General features: G+C 37.2%; 1 protein-coding gene and 1 long non-coding RNA gene across 6 annotated transcripts in view; one reads left to right on the top strand and one right to left on the bottom strand.

Moving 5' to 3' along the window:
• The window catches only part of LOC309632498 (uncharacterized protein), a 615,011-nt gene that overhangs the window by 5,685 nt on the left and 583,476 nt on the right, over positions 1-25,850 (bottom strand). The window contains exon 15 of one of the 5 annotated variants that reach the window (XM_082400158.1): positions 1,353-5,350. The exons of the other annotated variants lie outside the window; for them this stretch is intronic. The gene's annotated coding sequence lies outside the window, so the exon portion shown is untranslated. Of the gene's footprint in view, positions 1-1,352; positions 5,351-25,850 lie in introns of those variants that run through there. 5 annotated transcript variants of the gene reach the window in all.
• LOC309632542 lies at positions 5,349-18,332 on the top strand. Its single transcript, XR_014246967.1, has 2 exons — positions 5,349-6,705; positions 13,675-18,332. It is a non-coding gene; the product is annotated as an uncharacterized lncRNA (long non-coding RNA).

The following is a 25,850-nucleotide window of genomic DNA, read 5'->3' as shown; positions in this document are numbered from 1 at the left end:
CTCTTTTATAGCTGTTAGCAGTTGCCTTATGTATTGAGGTGCTCCTATGTTGGGTGCATATATATTTATAATTGTTATATCTTCTTCATGGATTGATCCCTGGATCATTATGTAGTGTCCTTCCTTGTCTCTTGTAACATTCTTTATTTTAAAGTCTATGTTATCTGATATGAGTATAGCTACTCCAGCTTTCTTTTGATTTCCATTTGCATGGAATATCTTTTTCCATCCCCTCACTTTCAGTCTGTATGTGTCCCTAGGCCTAAAGTGGGTCTCTTGTAGACAGCATATATATGGGTCTTGTTTTTGTATCCATTCAGCCAGTCTATGTCTTTTGGTTGGGGCATTTAATCCATTCACGTTTAAGGTAATTATCGATATGTATGTTCCTATGACCATTTTCTTAATTGTTTTGGGTTTGTTTTTGTAGGTCCTTTTCTTCTCTTGTGTTTCCCACTTAGAGAAGTTCCTTTAGCATTTGTTGTAGAGCTGGTTTGGTGGTGCTGAATTCTCTTAGCTTTTGCTTGTCTGTAAAGCTTTTGATTTCTCCATCAAATCTAAATGAGATCCTTGCCGGGTAGAGTAATCTTGGTTGTAGGTTCTTCCCTTTCATCACTTTAAGTATATCATGCCACTCCCTTCTGGCTTGCAGAGTTTCTGCTGAGAAATCAGCTGTTAACCTTATGGGAGTTCCCTTGTATGTTATTTGTCGTTTTTCCCTTGCTGCTTTCAATAATTTTTCTTTGTCTTTAATTTTTGCCACTTTGATTACTATGTGTCTCGGCGTGTTTCTCCTTGGGTTTATTCTGTATGGGACTCTCTGCGCTTCCTGGACTTGGGTGGCTATTTCCTTTCCCATGTTAGGGAAGTTTTCGACTATAATCTCTTCAAATATTTTCTCTGGTCCTTTCTCTCTCTCTTCTCCTTCTGGGACCCCTATAATGCGAATGTTGTTGCGTTTAATGTTGTCCCAGAGGTCTCTTAGGCTGTCTTCATTTCTTTTCATTCTTTTTTCTTTAGTCTGTTCCGCAGCAGTGAATTCCACCATTCTGTCTTCCAAGTCACTTATCCGTTCTTCTGCCTCAGTTATTCTGCTATTGATTCCTTCTAGTGTAGTTTTCATTTCAGTTATTGTATTGGTCATCTCTGTTTGTTTGTTCTTTAATTCTTCTAGGTCTTTGTTAATCATTTCTTGCATCTTCTCAATCTTTGCCTCCATTCTTATTCCGAGGTCCTGGATCATCTTCACTATCATTATTCTGAATTCTTTTTCTGGAAGGTTGCCTATCTCCACTTCATTTAGTTGTTTTTCTGGGGTTTTATCTTGTTCCTTCATCCGGTACATAGCCCTCTGCCTTTTCATCTTCTCTATCTTTCTGTAACTGTCAGATATTTAGAATTTTAAATTTATATTCTATTTACTTCCCAAAACTATTTGAGGTAGATGCAAAAAATAACATCTACCATAAGTTTTCAAAAAAAATAAATTATGCACTGAATAGGAATAATTTGATTAGCATCACCAGAGTGGCTACTTCAGTCAAACTTGTGTACTAGACTCACAGTAACAACATCTACTATGTATTGAGTTCTTAGCTATAAAAATGAATAAGAAAAAGTCTTTGCCCTCTAATTTCTATGGTGTAGTTCAGGAGAGAGACAGATATAATAATTATAATGCAGTATATTAGCACATGTATTAGTGTTCACTATATAAGAAATAATTCAGAATCTCTATGGCTTAACAAATAAGAAACTATTTCTTGCATCTAGCCTTGGATGGGTTTAGTGGCACTGCTTCAGGCTTTGGAGCATCTGGGCCTGTCTCCAAACTGTGGATTGGAATGAAATCTGTTTCATATTTCTCCCATTATTCTTTTACTAGTGGTCACTTGGGGCATATTCTTTTCATGGGGAATGACACTAGTGTAGCAGAACAAGCCAACCTATGCAGGCACATTAAAAACCTTTGTTGGCTTCAAATCTGTCATATACCATTGACCAGAGCAAATTGCATGGTTAAGCTCATGCAGCAGTGAATTCATACAAACCTCAAGAATGAAAGAGATTTGAGTAAATACCTGCCAAACAATAGCCCAATTCATCACAGCACTATTTGTAAATGAAACTCTTAAGTTAGCTGACAGTCTGAGGCTGGACTTTTCTGTACAGTCAAATGGTAACTTTTGAATGCACCTGTCTGTCTTTCTCTCAAACCACCTCTCCTGCCTTGGTTTCTGCTTTAAATGATAAGAAGTAATAATAATCAGATGGGGCCCCACTCTAGGACACTGATTAAGCTCCATTTATTGGTGTGCATTTTGGTAGACACTTGATGTGGCTCTCACTCACCTATACCTTACCCAGTCCAGCCCAGCTACCATGTTGCCTCTGATACTCTTGTATTTCTTATTACCTTAGAAAAATGTTTCAGAACAAGCTAGCTAATAATGAGATAGGTCACTTATTCATCCTCTCTCTCATCATTCACTGAACTTGCTCATGGTTGAAGCTCAACAGATGGCTGATGTTAAGAATTTTGGGACTCCCCTGGTGATGCAGTGGTTAAGAATCTGCCTGTCAATGCAGGGGACATGGGTTCGAGCTCAGGTCCGGGAAGATCCCACATGCCTCGGAGCAACTAAGCCCATGCACCACAACTACTGAGCCTGCACTCTGCAGCCCATGAGCCACAACTACTGAGCCTGTGTGCCACAACTACTGAAGCCTGCATGCCTAGAGCCTGTGCTCCACAACAAGAGAAGGCACCACAATGAGAAGCCTGCACACTGCAACAAAGAGTAGCCCCTGCTCACCACAACTAGAGAAAGCCGACATGCAGCAACCAGAAAATAAAATAAAATAAAATAAAAGTGTTCTCCTTAAAAAAAAAAAAAAAGAATTTTGAATTTCATGTTAGAGGAGAAAGAGCTTTCACCTCTCCATTGGCAAATGCCTATAGAAGTAAAACAAAAAAAAACAAATAAACAAAATAACCCACCAAAGTTAAACAGGCAAGGAGGATTTTATTCAAGACTGTTGCAACAAGGGAGAAAGATTGACCTCAACTCCACTTAAAAAAAATGGCTGTAGAGTCTTTAAGATCTGGGGTCTTAGGCCTTCTGTGTTTGCTAATTGGGCTTACCCCAAAAAAAAGTAAACTCTCTCTTATCTTTATGGCAGGAGGTACTTTTCCAACTTTGATCAGTGGCCCACTGAAGTTAAGCAACCCCCATTCCACAGAGACTGGGAGAGAGGGGCACTAATTTCCTTGATAATTACCTTTCCATGAGAGGGCTTCCAGGTCCTTAAAAAAGACAGTCCCTGGAATTTCTGAGTCTTAAAACTGGAAAGAGACTTTTATATTCATTTCAAAGGGGCAGAAAAAAATTTGCAATTAGAAGTTTTCTAAAGTAAATGCTCTAAGGAAAGGAAGGTCAGGGGCCTATAGTCAGGGGTAAAAAAAACCCCTAAAATTTAGTCAAACTGAGGGCAATGTTAAAGACATTCTGGGCAAACCACAAGTTTGGATTTAGGGACTCCAGTACTAGGGTCTCAGGCAGAAGCCCAGCTCTAAAGCAGTACCTTTTTGACATTTGCTATTTTTGCTCTTGAATACATCTCCTTCAAGGAACTTATGAGAAACAAGGTGACTGTGACAAAATAAGATTTAGTTATGTCTGGGTGCTGGGGCTATATAATCATCTTCACACAAAAGCAAAACTAAACAAAACTCATCCTTTCCTTGAATATTTTTCAAGTAGATGAGAGACATGAGCTCATTTCTGTTTCATATTATGTACAAAACTGATTATTGAGTAGTGTGGAGAACAGACACCCTGGAGGCAAGAGAATCCTTAGGAGGGAAAGAGAACTTTTACTAAAACTTAAATTCTAAGTAAGAATTGTGGATGGAAAGAAAATGGCATTTTAAAAATGAAGAAACTAATAATATTAAGAAAGAGGCAGGTTTATTGCAATATGAAGGCTGCCAAGTTTTTAATGTGGGTGGCTAGGAGATAGGTTGTTAATTATTTTATATTCAGCAGCAATCAGTTATTTTTCAAAGATCCATTAATATTTGCTACCCAAAATGATATCTTAGGGACTATTAGGGGTCACCAATTGAATATCATTTTGCTACCCAAAATGATATCTTAGAGACTATTAGGGGTCACCAACTGAATAGGTCACTAATGCAGAAATTTCTTCCATAGCGTCATAAAGATAGTTTTTCTTTCTCTGCTAAGTTTTTTCAGATGATGGGAAGATTACTTCCTCTTATAATACTGCTTTCTATTAATAGGTGGGTTTAATTTTTAGATACTTAAATGTTATAATAAAATGAACTTTTCTGTTCTTATGACAAAATTTCTATACCTCCTACTACCAGCCTAGATCTTCTTCTGTATATACTCCACTTTAAAAAAAAAACAAGCCTGCTAAAACCAAATACATTACTTTAGAACTATCTGAGGTTTTCCCCCTCTAAATTAAACTGCTGGTCTTAGCTTTAAGTCAACTATAATTCTTATACAGTTTTTCACATATAACAGTTAACGTCTTTTCTTCAGAAACCCATAATGGTTTTGTATTTGTTGTTGTTTTTGTTTTGTTTTTGTTTGTTTGTTTTTACCTATTAGTGAATATTACTTTTTTCTGGGTTTGAAATGACTTAGCCATGATTTCTTCTGAAGGTTTAGTTTAATGTTCTATATATGGAACTTTATATTTGCTTTAATTTCAATGGTTGGTTTGTTCCCTCATCCTCCTTGGTGGTATTCTGTTGGCCTAACTGGCATCTTTGATTCCATAAAAACTGCTCAAAACATTTTAAATTCCAGATTTTATTGTTTGGTTCATCTTATTTACTAAATTTTCATCCTCTCTAGTAAGCCAAATGTAGATTGCCATTTCTCAAATTCCTTCACATTTTTCTTTAGGCAACTGATGGCTTGAATTTATGACACTCTGCTTATTTACTAACAAACACAGATCCCGCGAGCTGTTCATATGAGTATATTTTCTGAGATTTTAGATACATGTATTTTTTCCTCCTCCTCCTGTAAATGATTGTAGAGTTTTTCGTTCTTTGGAGGTTTCTGAGAGAGCTGTCTTTTACTAACTTATACACCTTGTCATTTACTCATTGCTAATTTGGACTGAGCACAAAATGCTAGGCATTGGCACAGAAGGATAGGAACAGACTTTATAGGAGTTCGTATCTTAATAGGACACAAGAAGTTAAACATATATTAGCAAGGACATGTGGTAAATGTTATTACAATAGAGACACACAGGGGTTGAACAAAGGGGTCAACAAAGACTTCTCAGCAGAGGAGGGCCTTGCCTGTGAAAAACAAGGAGTTTGTCAGTTACTGGAAGAAAGAACTTTTCTGGCAAGCTAATTTGCACTTGCTAAGTGTTACCTTTTTCATGTAGCACGCTACCAACTTTTAAAACAATATTCTAAATATCTTGCTTTCTTGCTTCATACTTTGTCATAATGTCTCTGGCCCATTTCCCTGGTTGTCTATCTTCTTATAGTTAAACAAATAGTCATATTTTATATATTTTGTTGAATTCATTCACCTTATTTTATATCACCTACCTCCAAATATCATAAAAATTGCCTATTCTAACAAAGATACTTATGAAAGATGCTCAATTTGTTTTGAAGAAAGGAATCAACTTTAGTCTGATTATATTTTTGGACAGCATAATGGAAAGAAGGAAAGAAATTAGGAGAGTGACGTCAGCAAGACGGTGGACTAAGGATTTTCAGGGCTCGTGCCCCACAGAAACATTGATTTTGACAACCACCCATGGATGAGAGTACCATTTTGGGAACCAGGGACTCTGGCAGAGAGGCCATAGCACTCTGTTGGAGCAAAAAAATCTAATAGATGCATTTAATAAAGTAAAAAGAACAATTTCACTTTACTCACATTACTCCTCCTCTATAGGGTGGCACAGCTCAGTGTGAAGAGACACTCCAACAAATCTCTCCTCAAGAGAGATTTCTCCCACAGGGAAAAGTGAGGGTAGTGAGCACTAGCTCCCCCAGCTATGCAGAACACTGCCCCAGAGGCCCACTTCTTTCTTGCCCCACCCAGAACACTGAGATCAGCATGGCTGAATAGTTCAGGAGTAGCTGGGCGCAGGAAAAGGGGTGGGAGTTCACAGCAGCTGGGGTGCAGAACTCAACAAAGGGCCTTGGTTTCTACCAAATGCCTTGTGGACTCCACTAAGAGGCCTTCCTATTAGTCTCTTAGGACCCATCACCTGCAGACCACCCCCCCTCAACTAGGCCACATGTGCCCCCAGCACTCCAAGGACCCCTCCCCTGGTAGCCAGTACCCCAGCAGAAAGTACCTACAACCTCTATAGAATCGTGCATGAGCACATACAGATAGCTAGTTGACTCTGCTGGATTGGGGGAAGGCACATACCCTTATACACTTCATGGCGGTGTCCAAGGAAAATAAATGGGAGGCTCTCAGCAGTCAAACTGGCCTTGTGGGATTGAGAGAAGGCATATGATCTCATATACTCCACAGGTACTGGGTATATATCCAAAGGAAATGAAATAGGGATCTCAGGGATGCATGAACTCCCATGTTCACTGCAGCATTGTTCAAAAAAGCCAAGATATGAAAACAACCCAAGTGTCTAAAACAGATGAACAAATTTTAAAATTGTGAGGTTAGTGAGTTATATTTAAAGCACTTTAGGAAGATTAACCAAGATGGCGGAGTAGAAGGACGTGCTCTCACTCCCTCTTGCGAGAGCACCAGAATCACAACTGGCTGCTGGACAATCATTGACAGGAAGACCCTGGACTTCACCAAGGAGGATACCCCACGTCCAAGGACAGAGGAGAAGCCACAGTGAGACGGTAGGAGGGGCGCAATCAGAGTAAAATCAAACCCCATAACTGCTGGGTGGGTGACTCACAGACTGGCGAACACTTATACCACAGAAGTCCACCCACTGGAGTAAAGGTTCTGAGCCCCACGTCAGGCTTCCCAACCTGGGGGTCAGGCAACGGGAGGAGGAATTCCTAGAGAATCAGACTTTGAAGCCTAGTGGGAATTGGATTGCAGGACTTTGACGGGACTGGGGGAAACAGAGACCCCACTCTTGGAGGGCACACACAAAGTAATGTGTGCATCGGGACCCAGGGGAAGGAGCAGTGAGCCTGGGGGAGACTGAACCAGACCTACCTGCTGGTGTTGGGGGGTCTCCTGCAGAGGCGAGTGGTGGCTCTGTTTCACCGTGGGGATAAGGACACTGGCAGCAGAGGTTCTGGGAAGTTCTCCTTGGCGTGAGCCCTCCCAGAGTCTGCCATTAACCCCACCAAAGAGCACAGGTAGGCTCCAGTGTTGGGTTGCCTCAGGCAAAACAGCCAACAGGGAGGGAACCCAGCCCCACCCATCAACAGTCAAGTGGATTAAGGTTTTACTGAGCTCTGACCGCCACAGCAACAGTCAGCTCTACCCACCACCAGAGCCTCCCATCAAGCCTCTTAGATAGCCTCAACCACCAGAGGGCAGACAACAGAAGCAAGAAAAACTATAATCCTGCAGCCTGTGGACCAAAAACCACAGTTACAGAAAGATAGAGAAGATGAAAAGGCAGAGGGCTATGTACCAGATGAAGGAACAAGAAAAAACCCCAGAAAAACAACTAAATGAAGTGGAGATAGGCAACCTTCCAGAAAAAGAATTCAGAATAATGATAGTGAAGATGATCCAGGACCTTGGAATAAGAATGGAGGCAAAGATTGAGAAGATGCAAGAAATGATTAACAAAGGCCTAGAAGAATTAAAGAACAAACAAACAGAGATGACCAATACAATAACTGAAATGAAAACTACACTAGAAGGAATCAATAGCAGAATAACTGAGGCAGAAGAACGGATAAGTGACCTGGAAGACAGAATGATGGAATTCACTGCTGCGGAACAGACTAAAGAAAAAAGAATGAAAAGAAATGAAGACAGCCTAAGAGACCTCTGGGACAACATTAAACGCAACAACATTCGCATTATAGGGGTCCCAGAAGGAGAAGAGAGAGAGAAAGGACCAGAGAAAATATTTGAAGAGATTATAGTCGAAAACTTCCCTAACATGGGAAAGGAAATAGCCACCCAAGTCCAGGAAGCGCAGAGAGTCCCATACAGGATAAACCCAAGGAGAAACACGCCGAGACACATAGTAATCAAAGTGGCAAAAATTAAAGACAAAGAAAAATTATTGAAAGCAGCAAGGGAAAAACGACAAATAACATACAAGGGAACTCCCATAAGGTTAACAGCTGATTTCTCAGCAGAAACTCTGCAAGCCAGAAGGGAGTGGCATGATATACTTAAAGTGATGAAAGGGAAGAACCTACAACCAAGATTACTCTACCCGGCAAGGATCTCATTTAGATTTGATGGAGAAATCAAAAGCTTTACAGACAAGCAAAAGCTAAGAGAATTCAGCACCACCAAACCAGCTCTACAACAAATGCTAAAGGAACTTCTCTAAGTGGGAAACACAAGAGAAGAAAAGGACCTACAAAAACAAACCCAAAACAATTAAGAAAATGGTCATAGGAACATACATATCGATTATTACCTTAAACGTGAATGGATTAAATGCCCCAACCAAAAGACACAGACTGGCTGAATAGATACAAAAACAAGACCCATATATATGCTGTCTACAAGAGACCCACTTTAGACCTAGGGACACATACAGACTGAAAGTGAGGGGATGGAAAAAGATATTCCATGCAAATGGAAATCAAAAGAAAGCTGGAGTAGCTATACTCATATCAGATAAAATAGACTTTAAAATAAAGAATGTTACAAGAGACAAGGAAGGACACTACATAATGATCAAGGGATCAATCCAAGAAGAAGATATAACAATTATAAATATATATGCACCCAACATAGGAGCACCTCAATACATAAGGCAACTGCTAACAGCTGTAAAAGAGGAAATCGACAGTAACACAATAATAGTGGGGGACTTTAACACCTCACTTACACCAATGGACAGATCATCCAAAATGAAAATAAATAAGGAAACAGAAGCTTTAAATGACACAATAGACCAGATAGATTTAATTGATATATATCGGACATTCCATCCAAAAACAGCAGATTACACGTTCTTCTCAAGTGCGCACGGAACATTCTCCAAGATAGATCACATCTTGGGTCACAAATCAAGCCTCAGTAAATTTAAGAAAATTGAAATCATATCAAGCATCTTTTCTGACCACAACACTATGAGATTAGAAATGAATTACAGGGAAAAAAACGTAAAAAGGACAAACACATGGAGGCTAAACAATACGTTACTAAATAACCAAGAGATCACTGAAGAAATCAAAGAGGAAATCAAAAAATACCTAGAGACAAATGACAATGAAAACACGACGACCCAAAACCTATGGGATGCAGCAAAAGCAGTTCTAAGAGGGAAGTTTATAGCTATACAAGCCTACCTAAAGAAACAAGAAAAAGCTCAAGTAAACAATCTAACCTTACACCTAAAGAAACTAGAGAAAGAAGAACAAACAAAACCCAAAGTTAGCAGAAGGAAAGAAATCATAAAGATCAGAGCAGAAATAAATGAAATAGAAACAAAGAAAACAATAGCAAAGATCAATAAAACTAAAAGTTGGTTCTTTGAGAAGATAAACAAAATTGATAAGCCATTAGCCAGACTCATCAAGAAAAAGAGGGAGAGGACTCAAATCAATAAAATCAGAAATGAAAAAGGAGAAGTTACAACAGACACTGCAGAAATACAAAGCATCCTAAGAGACTACTACAAGCAACTTTATGCCAATAAAATGGACAACCTGGAAGAAATGGACAAATTCTTAGAAAGGTATAACCTTCCAAGACTGAATCAGGAAGAAACAGAAAATATGAACAGACCAATCACAAGTAATGAAATTGAAACTGTGATTAAAAATCTTCCAAGAAACAAAAGTCCAGGACCAGATGGCTTCACAGGTGAATTCTATCAAACATTTAGAGAAGAGCTAACACCCATCCTTCTCAAACTCTTCCAAAAAATTGCAGAGGAAGGAACACTCCCAAACTCATTCTATGAGGCCACCATCACCCTGATACCAAAACCAGACAAAGACACTACAAAAAAAGAAAATTACAGACCAATATCACTGATGAATATAGATGCAAAAATCCTCAACAAAATACTAGCAAACAGAATCCAACAACACATTAAAAGGATCATACACCACGATCAAGTGGGATTTATCCCAGGGATGCAAGGATTCTTCAATATACGCAAATCAATCAATGTGATACACCATATTAACAAATTGAAGAATAAAAACCATATGATCATCTCAATAGATGCAGAAAAAGCTTTTGACAAAATTCAACACCCATTTCTGATAAAAACTCTCCAGAAAGTGGGCATAGAGGGAACCTACCTCAACATAATAAAGGCCATATATGACAAACCCACAGCAAACATCATTCTCAATGGTGAAAAACTGAAAGCATTTCCTCTAAGATCAGGAACGAGACAAGGATGTCCACTCTCACCACTATTATTCAACATAGTTTTGGAAGTCCTAGCCACGGCAATCAGAGAAGAAAAAGAAATAAAAGGAATACAAATTGGAAAAGAAGAAGTAAAACTGTCACTGTTTGCAGATGACATGATACTATACATAGAGAATCCTAAAACTGCCACCAGAAAACTGCTAGAGCTAATTAATGAATATGGTAAAGTTGCAGGATACAAAATTAATGCACAGAAATCTCTTGCATTCCTATACACTAATGATGAAAAATCTGAAAGAGAAATTATGGAAACACTCCCATTTACCATTGCAACAAAAAGAATAAAATACCTAGGAATAAACCTACCTAGGGAGACAAAAGACCTGTATGCAGAAAACTATAAGACACTGATGAAAGAAATTAAAGATGATACCAACAGATGGAGAGGTATACCATGTTCTTGGATTGGAAGAATCAACATTGTGAAAATGAGTATACTACCCAAAGCAATCTACAGATTCAATGCAATTCCTATCAAATTACCAATGGCATTTTTTACGGAGCTAGAACAAATCATCTTAAAATTTGTATGGAGACACAAAAGACCCCGAATAGGCAAAGCAGTCTTGAGGCAAAAAAATGGAGCTGGAGGAATCAGACTCCCTGACTTCAGACTATACTACAAAGCTACAGTAATCAAGACAATATGGTACTGGCACAAAAACAGAAACATAGATCAATGGAACAAGATAGAAAGCCCAGAGATTAACCCACGCACCTATGGTCAACTAATCTATGACAAAGGAGGCAAAGATATACAATGGAGAAAAGACAGTCTCTTCAATAAGTGGTGCTGGGAAAACTGGACAGCTACATGTAAAAGAATGAAATTAGAATACTCCCTAACACCATACACAAAAATAAACTCAAAATGGATTAGAGACCTAAATATAAGACTGGACACTATAAAACTCTTAGAGGAAAACATAGGAAGAACACTCTTTGACATAAATCACAGCAAGATCTTTTTTGATCCACTTCCTAGAGTAATGGAAATAAAAACAAAAATAAACAAGTGAGACCTAATGAAACTTCAAAGCTTTTGCACAGCAAAGGAACCCATAAACAAGACGAAAAGACAACCCTCAGAATGGGAGAAAATATTTGCAAATGAATCAACGGACAAAGGATTAATCTCCAAAATATATAAACAGCTCATTCAGCTCAATATCAAAGAAACAAACACCCCAATCCAAAAATGGGCAGAAGACCTAAATAGACATTTCTCCAAAGAAGACATACAGACGGCCACGAAGCACATGAAAAGATGCTCAACATCACTAATTATTAGAGAAATGCAAATCAAAACTACAGTGAGGTATCACCTCACTCCTGTTAGAATGGGCATCATCAGAAAATCTACAAACAACAAATGCTGGAGAGGGTGTGGTGAAAAGGGAACCCTCTTGCACTGTTGGTGGGAATGTAAATTGATACAGCCACTATGGAGAACAATATGGAGGTTCCTTAAAAAACTAAAAATAGAATTACCATATGACCCAGCAATCCCACTACTGGGCATATACCCAGAGAAAACCGTAATTCAAAAAGACACATGCACCCAAATGTTCATTGCAGCACTATTTACAATAGCCAGGTCATGGAAGCAACCTAAATGCCCATCAACAGACGAATGGATAAAGAAGTTGTGGTACATATATACAATGGAATATTACTCAGCCATAAAAAGGAACGAAATTGAGTCATTTGTTGAGACGTGGATGGATCTAGAGACTGTCATACAGAGTGAAGTAAGTCAGAAAGAGAAAAACAAATATCGTATATTAATGCATGTATGCGGAACCTAGAAAAATGGTACAAATGAGCCAGTTTGCAGGGCAGAAGTTGAGACACAGATGTAGAGAATGGACATATGGACACCAAGGGGGGAAAACTGCGGTGGGGTGGGGATGGTGGTGTGCTGAATTGGGCGATTGGGATTGACATGTATACACTGATGTGTATAAAACTGATGCCTAATAAGAACCTACAGTATAAAAAAACAAAACAACTAATACTAAACTTTCATTGGGTTATTTGTATGGAAATATGTTAATATAAATGTTTCAGACATTACATGAAATTTCTAAAAATCTTATATTTGTATTTGTATGGAAATATGTATGGAAATATGTTAATATAAATGTTTCAGACATTACATGAAATTTCTAAAAATCATATTTGTATTTGTATGGAAATATGTATGGAAATATGTTAATATAAATGTTTCAGACATTACATGAAATTTCTAAAAATCTTATATTTGTACTTGTATGGAAATATGTATGGAAATATGTTAATATAAATGTTTCAGACATTACATGAAATTTCTAAAAATCTTATATGTTCTGGTATAATGTTATAAGTAATAATCCTAGTTATTACTTTCAATGTATATCTCAGAAATAACTAATTTTCTTGTCAACTGCATTATTATGAACTTTCATCAAATCTTTAACCGTGGTCATTTTTACGTCTTTTGTCATTTACAGACAGTTCTGGGTGTACTCTGATGATTTTGCAAATATGTTCCTATAAAAGGGTTTCATCTTCAAGAAATACATGGAAAAGACTCTGACAAGTACAGGTTTCTGGTAACGGACTGTACTGCTGAACTGAATGAATAAGCATTTTCAGAATTCTAATGAAAAACTGATGAACTCATAAAAGTGCTAACAAAAGATCAAGATGAAAAGAAAAATTAATTACATGGGACTGAGTGAACTGATGAGGATGAGTAGAATTTTTGTGACTTTCTGTCTGAATTTAAAAAAAAAAAAAAAAAATTCCACAAGGACTCAGAGGCAAAGAATATACAAATCAATTTTCACTGCAAAGTAAAGGAGCTGTTACAGTGGAGGATTACTGGACTGAATGTCAATATTATGACATAGTATGAGTGTGTTTCATGTTTCGTAATTGCAATCATTGTTGCTTTTGTTGTGGTCATCCATGTACAATGCTTGGTGTCAGTCGATTTATCTCTTGTAAAAATAAAATACAGTGTGTGTGTGTGAAAAAAAAAAAAAAAAAAGCACTTTAAGCTTGAAGAAAAAAAAAAAATTGTGAGGTTATATGTATATAGAACACATATATACATATAACCTCACATTTTTTATTTGTTCATATATATATAATATCTAAATATATTTTATTTATGTGTATATATATAAAATATTCCACATACACACACATATATAAAATGGACGTTATTCAGCCTTTAAAAAAGAAAAAAAAATTGCCATTTGCAACAACGTGAATGAACTTGGAGGATATTTTGGTAAGTGAAATGAGGCAGCCACAGAAACACAAGTACTACATAATCTCATTACACTGAACTGATAAAAGAAGAGCACAGAATTGGTAGTTGCCAGCAGCTGAAGGGTGGGGGTATGGGAAGATGTTAATCGCAGGATACAGAGTTTCAGTTACAGTGAATGAGTAAGTTCTGGAGATCTAATGTACAGCATGACAACAATAGTTAATAATACTGTATTGTATACTTTAATTTTCAAAGAAAGTAAATCTTAAGTGTTCTTCCCACACACACAAAATGGTAACTGTGAGGTGACCAATGTGTTAATTAGCTTGATTGTTGTAATCATTTCACAATGTATACATATGTCAAAACATCATGTTGTACATCTTAAATGTATACACTTTTATTGTAAATTATACACCAATAAAGCTGGGGCGGGGGGACAAGGAAAGAGGGAAAGACATTTCAAAAAATGTATTATGTATTTTTTAAAATAAATATTTCCAAAGAACTTGATTCTCCTCTTGAAAGTCTATGCTGAGGTACACATTTCTTTTATTTTCAGTGTAGTCATTTCTTTATGGATGAATTATGTCTGTGAAGCTGAGTCTACTTAACTGACTTGTTGACACACCACAATTAAAGAAAGGGATGCCAGTATATTAGAACTAAAATGCTTGCCTTTGAATGTTCATGACAAAACAAAAGCCACAAGAAAGCAACATCAGCAGAACATACAAAAGAAGCAAAAAAGAATTGCCAATCATTCCATAACCTTAAGGAAATTTACTCATTGAAAATAAAATGAAAATTCATCCTTAGAGCTGGCAGAAAAGAACAGTGCTCAAATTTGGTCCCCCATTGGAATGAATGCTTCCTCGACAGAGTAACAAATGAAAATTGGATCAGGGACACATTTTCAATGAAAAAGACACACTGCCAGATGGCTTCTTGGCAAAGGAAAGGGAAGAGTTGATTAAACTGTCATGTGATGACTTCAAATTCAGCAAAGTGCAGCTTAACAACTTCTTGTTGAGAAGGATAAAGGAGGACATTCAGGTACGGGGTATGGTTTTGACATTGTTAAGGTTTAAGATTACTTTGCAGTTTCATTGGTTTTCTGCAATGCTTTCAATAAGGAAAAACACAAAATGAACCTCAACCGAGAGCAAAATTTTCTGCTGAATAGAACTTGGGTTTCTCTAGAACTAATTCTTTGAAATCTTGATGCCAAACACTCCTCATAAAGCACAATTTTACTTTTCAAGAAAAAATATAGTGTGCATGTTCATTTACATACACTGCTATTTCGGCGTGAATTAGGATTTGCTCCCCTTATCATACCAGATAAAAAATGGTACATACACTGCTATTTCGGCGTGAATTAGGATTTGCTCCTCTTATCATACCAGATAAAAAATGGGGATACTATAAAACTTATACCAACATGCAAACATGTCCCCTAAGGACTTATTATCCTTGCTTGTCTGCCCCCTCTCTCCTTTCTTTTAACAAATCACTAGTTTGCTTTCATAACTGTACTGGCCCATGTGCAGGAGTTGTCAATTAAAAGGCTTCCAACCCACCTAGCTTGGGCATGCCAACAGCAATATGCTATATCCTTGGATTCTGTACTTGGTCCAGGGGTGGGCATATAACTCAAACAGAGCAGTCAACATCAATTTTGGAACTGGTATGGATGCTGGGAGAGGATCTCTTTCCTCCTGATGCTCCTGGATACTAAAAAACATGTTAGCCAATTGCTGCCACATAGTGAAAGCTTGCCTGAGAATAAAGGAAAAAGCAAAAAGCAGAGACAAAAATGGGAGGAAAAGAGAGATATAGTTCTGAGGGGACTGTATCCATGCCAGGCTCCTGCCTTGCTTAAAAGCACCTCTCATCTTATAATTTTCAACTATATAAGTCACTAATATTTTTCTATGATTATTGGAATTTTGTCATTAAAAAAAAGAGTGTCTTGACTAATACACTAAGAATCTGTGTTTGGAAGGTGAATCACCTGCATATTTGTTTAAGAAAAAAGATATTTACATTGAACTAAGTAAACAGCCTTCCAGAACAATTTTTCTAAAAAAACAACATCCACAATTGTATGTGTGTGGTCTGCAGAGTCTAAGATCTTTGAGGTAAGAGACTATATCACACAAATTTCTATCTCCCCATAGTCTAGGACTCATGACTTTTTTTTTAAATAAATTTATTTTATTTTTGGCTGCGTCGGGTCTTCGTTGCTGCGCGCAGGCTTTCTCTAGTTGCGGCGAGCCGGGGATACTCTTTGTTGCGGTGTGTGGGCTTCTCATTGCAGTGGCTTCTCTTGTTGTGGAGCATGGGCTTTAGGCATGCAGGCTTCAGCAGTTGTGGCACACGGGCTCAGTAATTGTGGCTCGCGGGCTCTAGAGCACAGGCTCAGTAGTTGTGATGCATGGGCTTAGTTGCTCCGCGGCATGTGGGATCTTCCCTGACCAGGGATCGAACCCATGTCCCCTGCACTGGCAGGTGGATTCTTAACCACTGCACCACCAGGGAAGTCCCTCATAAGAATTTCTGAATCTAATTGAGTACTGGATTCCTTGCATAAAAAATTTTATTTACAAACTTATCAGGGAACACAGTTTGTATCTACTGAACTCATGAGTAAACTATTTCTTATCACACTGCTGTTTTTCTGCCTTAAGTTTGTGGGGTTTTTTTTTAATGTTTTCACATTCTTGTCTGACTCCACTGTAGTGGAGTCTGTAGTAGACACTGAAAAAATAAAAATTAGATATTCAATTAGAGAGTGTCCACAAGACTTAAATTCTTCTATTTACACTCTTCTAGAGAAAATCCCATAATAACACAAATGAGCATTTTCATTCATAATTGTGATAATTCATGAACATTATCATAATACTGTGCTTTTACTTAGCATCCTCTGTACTACTTAAAACACATTTATTTGTACTTTTTCACTTTTCCTCTGTACCTTCTTTTTCAATGAACCTTCTGCTCTGTGAATAACATAATTGGTAGAAAACAACTTGCTACAAAGTAATCAATAAACAAACACCAATCAAATGAAAAATGCCCTTGCTGTTGTCAGGCTGGTATTCCCCGGAAGTATAAGCAATACATATTTTACTGAAGCTTTCATAGTGGAGATGGAGAGAAGATTTTCATTATTAACACTGAAAATTTCAATTAAGAAAGCCCAGTTGGGGCTTCCCTGGTGGCGCAGTGGTTGAGAATCTGCCTGCCAATGCCGGGGACATGGGTTCGAGCCCTGGTCTGGGAAGATCCCACATGCCGCAGAGCGGCTAGGCCCGTGAGCCACAACTACTGAGCCTGCGCGTCTGGATCCTGTGCTCCACAATGGGAGAGGCCGCGGCAGTGAGAGGCCCGTGCACCGCGATGAAGAGTGGCCCCCGCTTGCCGCAACTAGAGAAAAAGCCCTGGCACAGAAACGAAGACCCAACACAGCCAAAAAATAAATAAATAAATAAATTCATTTAAAAAAAAAAAAGAAAGCCCAGTTAAGCATCCTCTCTCAATTTTCATGTCTCTGTTTTGAAGTCACAGAGTCTCTTCTCTCTCCTCTCCCTTTACAGGGCTTACTTACCCTAGTTTTTCAACTCACCTTTCTTGCCTCTTCTCTCTTTCTTATTTATACAGAACAGTTTATACCCACCACTGGCCACCATCACTCCACTCATCTAAAGGATCAACGTGCCTTAAAACATACTTCTCAAAGCTTAATAGGCATATGAATCACCTGGAAATCTTGTTAAAATGCAGATTCTGAATTAGTGGGTTTGGGGAGGAAAACTGAGATTTTCTAGTTCTAAAAGCTGAATGACACAGATGTTTTAAGCCTGGGAACCATCCCTTGGGTAGCAAGGGTTAGAAAATTGAGGATGATCACTGATTACCAGAACTTGTTTCCTCCCTCTCTAACACAGGTCTGTGCCAGTATATTTTTATGAGACACCATTTTCTCATCTATAAAATGGGAATAAGTACCCTCTCCTGCTACACAGTAATTGTGTAGTTTAAATAAGCTTTTGTTCTGGAAGAGTTTTGGAAACCATAAACAGTTACATAAATGTAAGGGGTCATGATTTTTGAATTCTGTGTATGCCATCATTTAACAAATAATTATAGGTGGTCTACTAGTGAAAGGTCCTGGGTTAGGTGATGAAGTTAAATCAGTGAACAAACAATGCAGTTTCTCTCTTTATAAAATTTATAATCGGTAAGAGAGCAAAATATTATGATATTACAAATTGAATTATTTAACTACAAATACCTTCTAATAAGAAAAAGTGTATGAGAGCACTTGATGGTTGTTTTAGATCAATCTAGGAGTGACATTTCACCTGATTTTAGACACAGGAGTAGCAATTAACTTAAAAAAGAGAAGAATAGAGAATATCCAGGCAGAAGGAACTAAACATGCAAGCACTCTGCAATAGGAATCACATGGCTTGTTCACGGAACTTTTTTTTTTAATATTCTGCCCTTCGTGATATGTGTTTCTTTCGCATTTATTATGATGATGTATTTTATAATTGAATGATTTTATTTCTTTTTTTATGGAAGAGTAACTGTGAAGTTCTTCTACCTTCAGAATTGTAGAGTGGTTCTCAAATCTTAATTCATATGATCAGTTTATTGACTGTGTACAAGGGAACAACATGCAACCTACTTCCCCAGGTATCTTAACGGCAGATTCACTTTGTTGTGGTAATAACTCACTGTATTGGAAGAGTCTTTCTGAAGCATCCTTTTTTTTGGTTATAATTCTGAATTCTTAAATTCAAAGTTCTTAGAAGTTTATTTTAGGAACAATGGAAAGGAAACATGAGAAAGAGTTGGAAGAAAAAAAAAGTTTTATGGAGATAATTCATATGAAAGATAAAAGGGAGAGGAAGTAGGAGTGGGTAGGGAGCCTTCAGATCCAAGATGCATTTATAAGATCTGTGAAAGTAAAGATGAAAGGAAGGAGAATTTTGTAGTAAGGACAGCTCTGGGAAAGCCTCTGCTAGCCCAGTGGGAGGGATGATACAAATATTGCTCCTATACTGGGCAGAAATGGTGAGTCCTTGTAATATCACCTTGCTCAGTCATTGCCTGGGACTGTGAGGAGGTGTGTGGTAGCAGAGGGGGGTCTAGAAGGCATCTTTAGCTACAGGTTTTCAGCTAAGTGACCAGTGCAGAAGTTCCCTCTTGAAAAGAGATCTGAATGATAATGCTTCAATGTCTACTTCACCATTTCAATCTCTCTCACCATTTGTTCTCTATTGTTATTTTTCTCATCAAATGTGTGACTCTGGGTACGTTTTGAACAGTGCTAAATTGTGTCTTTTTATTTATTACACTTTTTTTTCCCTCAGAATACCATTTGACTTCTCACTCTATGTATTCTGCTTTCTCCCCCCGCCCCCCCAAGGTATTTTGTTTTCATTTGGAGCTTTTGTGTTTCTAGTCTTGCTTAAGAAAAATCTTACTTGCCCCCAAATTATATCATTTTCTGCTAATATTATTATTTACTAATTATTGAATTTTAAATCTTTGATTTATTGAAATTTATTATTTTATGATGTGATTCATACTTGGTAGACAATATTTTGTTACTTCCAGATGGATAGCCAATTATACCACCACCATTTATTAAATAAACTACCTTCTCCCCATTCATTTAAAACAACACATTGTCACATAGTTTCTCCATACTTCATTTAGATCCTTTTATGAACTTTTACTTATAGACTTGTAAATTATTTCTACTCCAGGTTCATACTCTATTAATTAGTAACCTTATAGTAAGTTGTAAATACATTGTGTAGTAAGTTCCCACTCAATACTCATTTTAAAAAATGGGAGTATGGAAGAATAAAAAAATTGGTAAATTCTTTTCACGCCCTAAAAAAACCATAAAATTGGGCACAATCAGCAAAAATCTTTCTGAAAACTACCAACAATAAATGGAAAAGGCTTTATTTACGAAAAGCTGCCAAAACATTGAATAAGATCCATGCGAGACAGTGGCTTTTTTCCATGGACCTGGTCTCATCCCACTCCCAGCTTGGTTAGTGTGGTGCTGACCATGTAAAGCAGGAGCTTCACTGCATGGGGAGTGCTGCCATGACCTGCAGGTTCACAGCACAAGCTGTGAAGGGTGTTGTCAGTAAAGTAGCACATTCAATAGGAAACAAATGAGAAAAGCCTTCAATTCTGCTATTCTTTGGATTGTAGTCCCATTTGAGGCTATCAACGGACCTGCCACTTATTTTACCGGGGAACAGCAGGAATGAAAGAGCATTATAAAAGTGAGACTAACTCTTAATTCACACCTGGTTTACTAGCAGACTGTGTGCACATGCAGGGGAGACCCAAAGGGACATGGTTAAAAGCAAATGCCAAAAGAGACTTGAAAGCTGTCTGAACTTTACATATGTTCCTTAACTAAACACACGTCTATCTGCAGAGGGTGGAAATCTTATGGGCTCATGGTGTTCAGCACAACCTCTAACCAATCATTGGCTGACCAGTGAGGTATGTGGATACAGGAGCAACCCCAGGAAGTCAGGGGAGTTGAAAAAATCAAAAATGAGAAAAAAAATAACTGAGCAAAGATATCAACTACTGCAGCATCCAGAGTAGGTACAATACATGACCTAATATGTCCAGTTTTCAATGACAGAGTATGAGGCATACAAAGAAATAGAATATGTGACCTACTCAAGAAATAAAGCAGTCAATAGAAACTGTTCCTGAGTGGGTGCAGATGTTGAATATAACAAAGACTTCAAAGAAGAAATTATAAATATGTTCAAGAATTAAAAGACATGCTTAAAGGTTAAAGAAACATATGTGGTCAATGAATCAACACTTAAGAGAATCTCAATAAGGAAACAAACTGTTTAAAGGGAACCAAATCGATATTCTAAAATTGAAAAGCACTATAACCAATATGAAAATAGATTGGTCCCTCATCATATTTTAGATAGCAGAAGAGAGAATCCTCAAACTTGAAGATGAATCTATTTAATTTATCCTATCTGAAGACAGAAAGGAAAATATTTTTAAAAGAGGAATAGAGTTTCAAAAACCTATGGAATAGGGGCTTTCCTGGTGGCGCAGTGGTTGAGAGTCTGCCTGCCAATGCAGGGGACACGGGTTCGAGCCCTGGTCTGGGAGGATCCCACATGCCGCGGAGCAACTAGGCCCTTGAGCCACAACTACTGAGCCTGCGCGTCTGGAGCCTGTGCTCCGAAACAAGAGAGGCCGCGATAGTGAGAGGCCCGCGCACCACGATGAAGAGTGGCCCCCGCTTGCCGCAACTAGAGAAAAAGCCCTGGCACAGAAACGAAGACCCAACACAGCCAAAAATAAATAAATAAAATAAAATAAATTAAAGAGGAAACATTTAAAAAAAAAAACAAACTATGGAATAACATGAAACATACCAACATATATGCCATAGGAGTCCCAGAAGTAAAGGAGAGAAAACTATTTTAATAATAGTGGCTCAAAATGTCCCAAATTTGACGATAAACAGTTTACAGAGCCAAGAAGCTCAAAAAACTTCCCATGGGACAAAGAGAGATTTACATCTGGGCACATCATAGTCAAACTGCTAAAAGACAAATATAAAAAAAAAATTGAAAGCAGCAAGAGAAAATTGACTAATTATGTACAAGGAAACAACAATATGATTTATGGCTAGCTTCTCATCAGAAGCAATGGAATCCAGAAGGCAACAAGATGCCTTTTTCAAAGTGCTGAAAGAAAAAATGAAAACCTGTCAACCCAAAATGTATATGTGATAAAACTACCATCAAAAATAAAGAAAAATAAAGACATTCACAGATAAACAAAGATTAAGTGAATTCATTCCTAGCAGAAATGCCTTAAAATGTATTAAAGGAAGTCTTTCAGTCTTAAAGTACATGACATCAGATGATAACTCAAATCTACAGAAAAGCATAAAGAGCACTGTAGATGGCAAAAACATAGATAAATATAAATGACGGCAAATGTATTTTTTTCCATTTCCTCTTAAATAGTTAAAGAAAATATTGTTGCAAAGGCCAATGACTATAACACTATATCATTGAACTTATTACATACATAAATGAAATATACATGAAAATATTAGTATCAAAGAAGGAGAAGAAATAGAATCATACTGGAGAAGTATTGCTATCTATGTCCAGAATTAACAAAGTATTGACCATGATAAGTTAAAATTCATATTGTAATCTCTAGAGCAACCATTAAGAAAATAACTTTTAAAAAGTGCTAAAAAACAACAGAGAAATTAAAATGGTACAATAAAAAAATTTTAATAGTCACAAAACAAGGTAGAAAAGTAAAAACAGAAGAACAAAAAAGACTTGACACATTAAAAAAATAGCAAAATGACAGAGGTTAATCCAATCAATAATAACATTGTGTATAGATTAAACACTAATCCAAAGGTATTGTTAGATTGGATTAAAGAACAATATCCAATTATAGCCTGTCTACAAATATACACTACAGATTCATAAACACAAATAGATTAAAAGTAAAAGGATGGGGGCTTCCCTGGTGGCGCAGTGGTTGAGAATCCGCCTGCCAACGCAGGGGACATGGGTTCAATCCCTGGTCCGGGAATATCCCACATGCCGCAGAGCAACTAAGCCCATGTGCCATGACTACTGAGCCCACGTGCCACAACTGCTGAAGCCTGCATGCCTAGAGCCCGTGCTCCGCAACAAGAGAAGCCACTGCAATGAGAAGCCCGCACACCGCAATGAAGAGTAGCCCCCGCTCGCCGCAACTAGAGAAAGCCTGTGCACAGCAATGAAGACCCAACACAGCCAAAAATAAATAAATAAAATAAATAAATTTATTAAAAAAGAAAAAAGTAGAAGGATGGAAGAAGTTGCATCATGCAATCAGTAACCATACATTAAAGAGCTGAAATGGATAGATTAATATCAGAACAGACTATAAGACAAAAGATATTATTAGAGACAAAGAGGGACATTTCATAATAATAAATGGATCGATATATCAGGAAAATATAATGCCACTAATATATATGAACCTAACAAAGAACATGGAGCAAAATCTAAGAAAATTAAAAGCATACATAGGTCACTTAAAAATTTTAGGTAGAAATGTCAATACCCTCTATCAAAAATAGATTTTTTTTGAAAACTAGATAGAAAATTAGTAAGATTATATAAGATTTGACCAACACTATCGGTCAATTTGACCTAATTGATGTTTACAGACTATTCTACCAGACAAGAAAATAATACTCATTCTTTTCATATATACATGCATTCTTCAGGATAAATTTTAGGCTAGGCCTTAAACCAAAAGTCAATAATTTTAAGGTATTGACATTATTCAAAATATTGAATTAGAAATTAATAATAGAAAAAAATTGAGAAACACCCAAATACTTATAATCTCAGATCATATCTCTAAATAACACATACATTAAAAAAGAAATAATAAGGGAACTTTAAAAGTATTTTTAACTGAATGAAAATAAAAACATATGAAAATTTATGGGGACAGATAAATCGATTCTGGGAGGGAAATATATGGTTTTTAAAAAGTAAAAAGGTCTTGAACAAGTCATCTAACATCCACCTTAAAAAACTAGGAAAAATAATTAAGCCAAAATTAGGCAGAAGATAATAAAAATCAGACAGAAGTCAATTAAATGGAAACAGGAAAATATAACATGAAACATACCAACATATATGGAAGAGGCTGGTTTTCACTGCTGTGTTTATGCCGCTTTACACCCACTTGATTCACTTACAGAGAGATGTCAATAAATACATTTTAAGATTCTTACTAGTCAGATATATGCTTCTGTGGTGAATAGAGTGTGTTGAGTCCAGTTCATTGACTAATGAGTCCCCTTAACTCTCTCCTTGTCCAAACTTTAGTCAGGCTCCTCTGAGCCTGTCAAAGGCTCCAAACATCATCCCTCTCTGCCACTGATGCTTCAGGCCCCATCGGCTCTGCTAGATCTTACGGCCTAAGTGGCAGAACAGCTTGCACAGCAGCCTGGACCTTTTGTAGAGCCTTCTGTTCTGGGCCCCACTCAAAACTAGCAGCTTTTCTGGTCACTCAGTAAAGGAGCCAGAATAACACACCCAAATAGTAATACGTTGCCTCCAGAATCCAAAGAGGACACTAGGCATTCTGGCACTCTTTTTTTTTTTTTAATTTTTATTTTTTTCAGTTGTAAGAGGGGTCAGATGTAACAACTTATTCTTCAGTGTGGAAGGGGTACCTCAACGAACGCTACACCACCCAACCACCCAGTGGTATCATTGAGTAAGAAGACTTCACAAAAGATGAATTGAGGGTACATATAAGACAAGAGAGGTCTATCAAATTTAATCAGCAGTAATGAGTTAAGTTCATATATTGAGGAGATATTTTTCAGGTCAGCTAGTTGGTGGGAGGAGAAAAATCAAAGAAGAGGTAAAAGGCAGTACTTTAGAATACTTGGTGTTCTTCCAACCACAGAAATGAGTGGAACCTTGAGTCTCAAAGGAATCAAAACAAGTTAAAGATTTGGGTCAAATCTGCAATGGGATTAAACTGATCTTGCCTGCCACAGAAATGGAAATGCCTCCTTATGGTATTAATGTAGTGAGAAAAATAAATGAAATACACAAAATATTTTGAGCAGTATGACTTTTTCTTTAAGTAAGTCTTTTGTTGATGCTCAATATTTGATGTAGATGAATTCAAAGCTCCTCTCACAAATGTAGAATAGAAGCTCAGACACCTCTTCTGCACACCTCCACCTTCCTACTGTGGAGCTGCTGATACACTTCCACAAAACTCCCCTTTTCCTCTTCCTTAGCTTTACCATTACTTTATGTCTTCTGATTATATTAGATTTTTTACCTTTTGTTAGATGCAAACACCAAACATAAGTAAAAACTAGAGTTTAAAAAAAGCCTTCTTTTTAACTAGAGTTAAAAAGTTGACAATATCAAACATGTTTAATGAACTAAAGTGGTTCCTGAATTTAGAAGACATACGTTAATACGAAAACCATTATAAATCGGTGAATTAGTATACTTTTCACCTTCTTAGGACAATTACATTTTAAGGAATGATTACTTAGAGGAAGGAGTTGATACATACTGCTTGATTCTCAGGTGTTGGATTGTCAGGTAACAGGTGTAGCTGGGAGAATGCTTACCTATACATTATTTATCACTAGAGGCTATACTTTCTTATGCCTCATGTGAGCAATCCAGTATATAAATAATATGTATTTTTCCATTAATATGATTCCTTCTCTGCAGTTTCCATACTTTAAGGTTAACTGTGACAGATCAGGAATTTGAGCAGGGCTCAGATTAGTGGTGGATGGGTAAATCTAGAGGGTCCAAGCTTCAAGTAAATTGGTTACATTGTGTATTTCACAAGTCTATTTTTTGTAGACTTAAGTTTTCTGCAGTTGGTGTTAGGCTAAGCACTTTGAACCTGTGCTATGAGACAGCCTTATCATCTTTGAGTTATAATTATTTATTTCTCATCTTTGTTCTCCTTCTGACTAGGGAATTAATTTTATTTGCATTTATGTCTCCTCTGCTAGCCTGTGAGTTCGACAAAGGCAGAAAATGTATTTATGCATTTCTTGTACCCCAGAGCCTAGCAAATAGCCGAGTATGAAGTAGGTGTTCAATCAATATTTTTCAATAAAATTAAAGCCCACAAAGTACATTTTTTCTCTCTCCGTAAAAATAAAGCTGGTAATTTTGCAGACATATTTTCAAAATGTCTTATTTTTCACGATTGTGACAGTTGCTACATATGTCCTAGAATTTTTTTTTCTTTTTACAGAGGAGAAAACAGCTAACAGTTCTTACTATGTAAAGGATTTCACCATAAAGCTTGAAAATAGACTGATTTTCTCACATTCTCGGGGCTTGCTCCGGGCGTAGGAG

Source organism: Balaenoptera borealis (genome assembly GCF_965194805.1).
Source record: "Balaenoptera borealis genome assembly, chromosome: 7".
In the NCBI taxonomy this organism is placed as follows: Eukaryota; Metazoa; Chordata; class Mammalia; order Artiodactyla; family Balaenopteridae; genus Balaenoptera; species Balaenoptera borealis.
The sequence above is the reverse complement of the archived record's forward strand: the minus strand, read 5'-3'. Positions and strand labels throughout refer to the sequence as shown.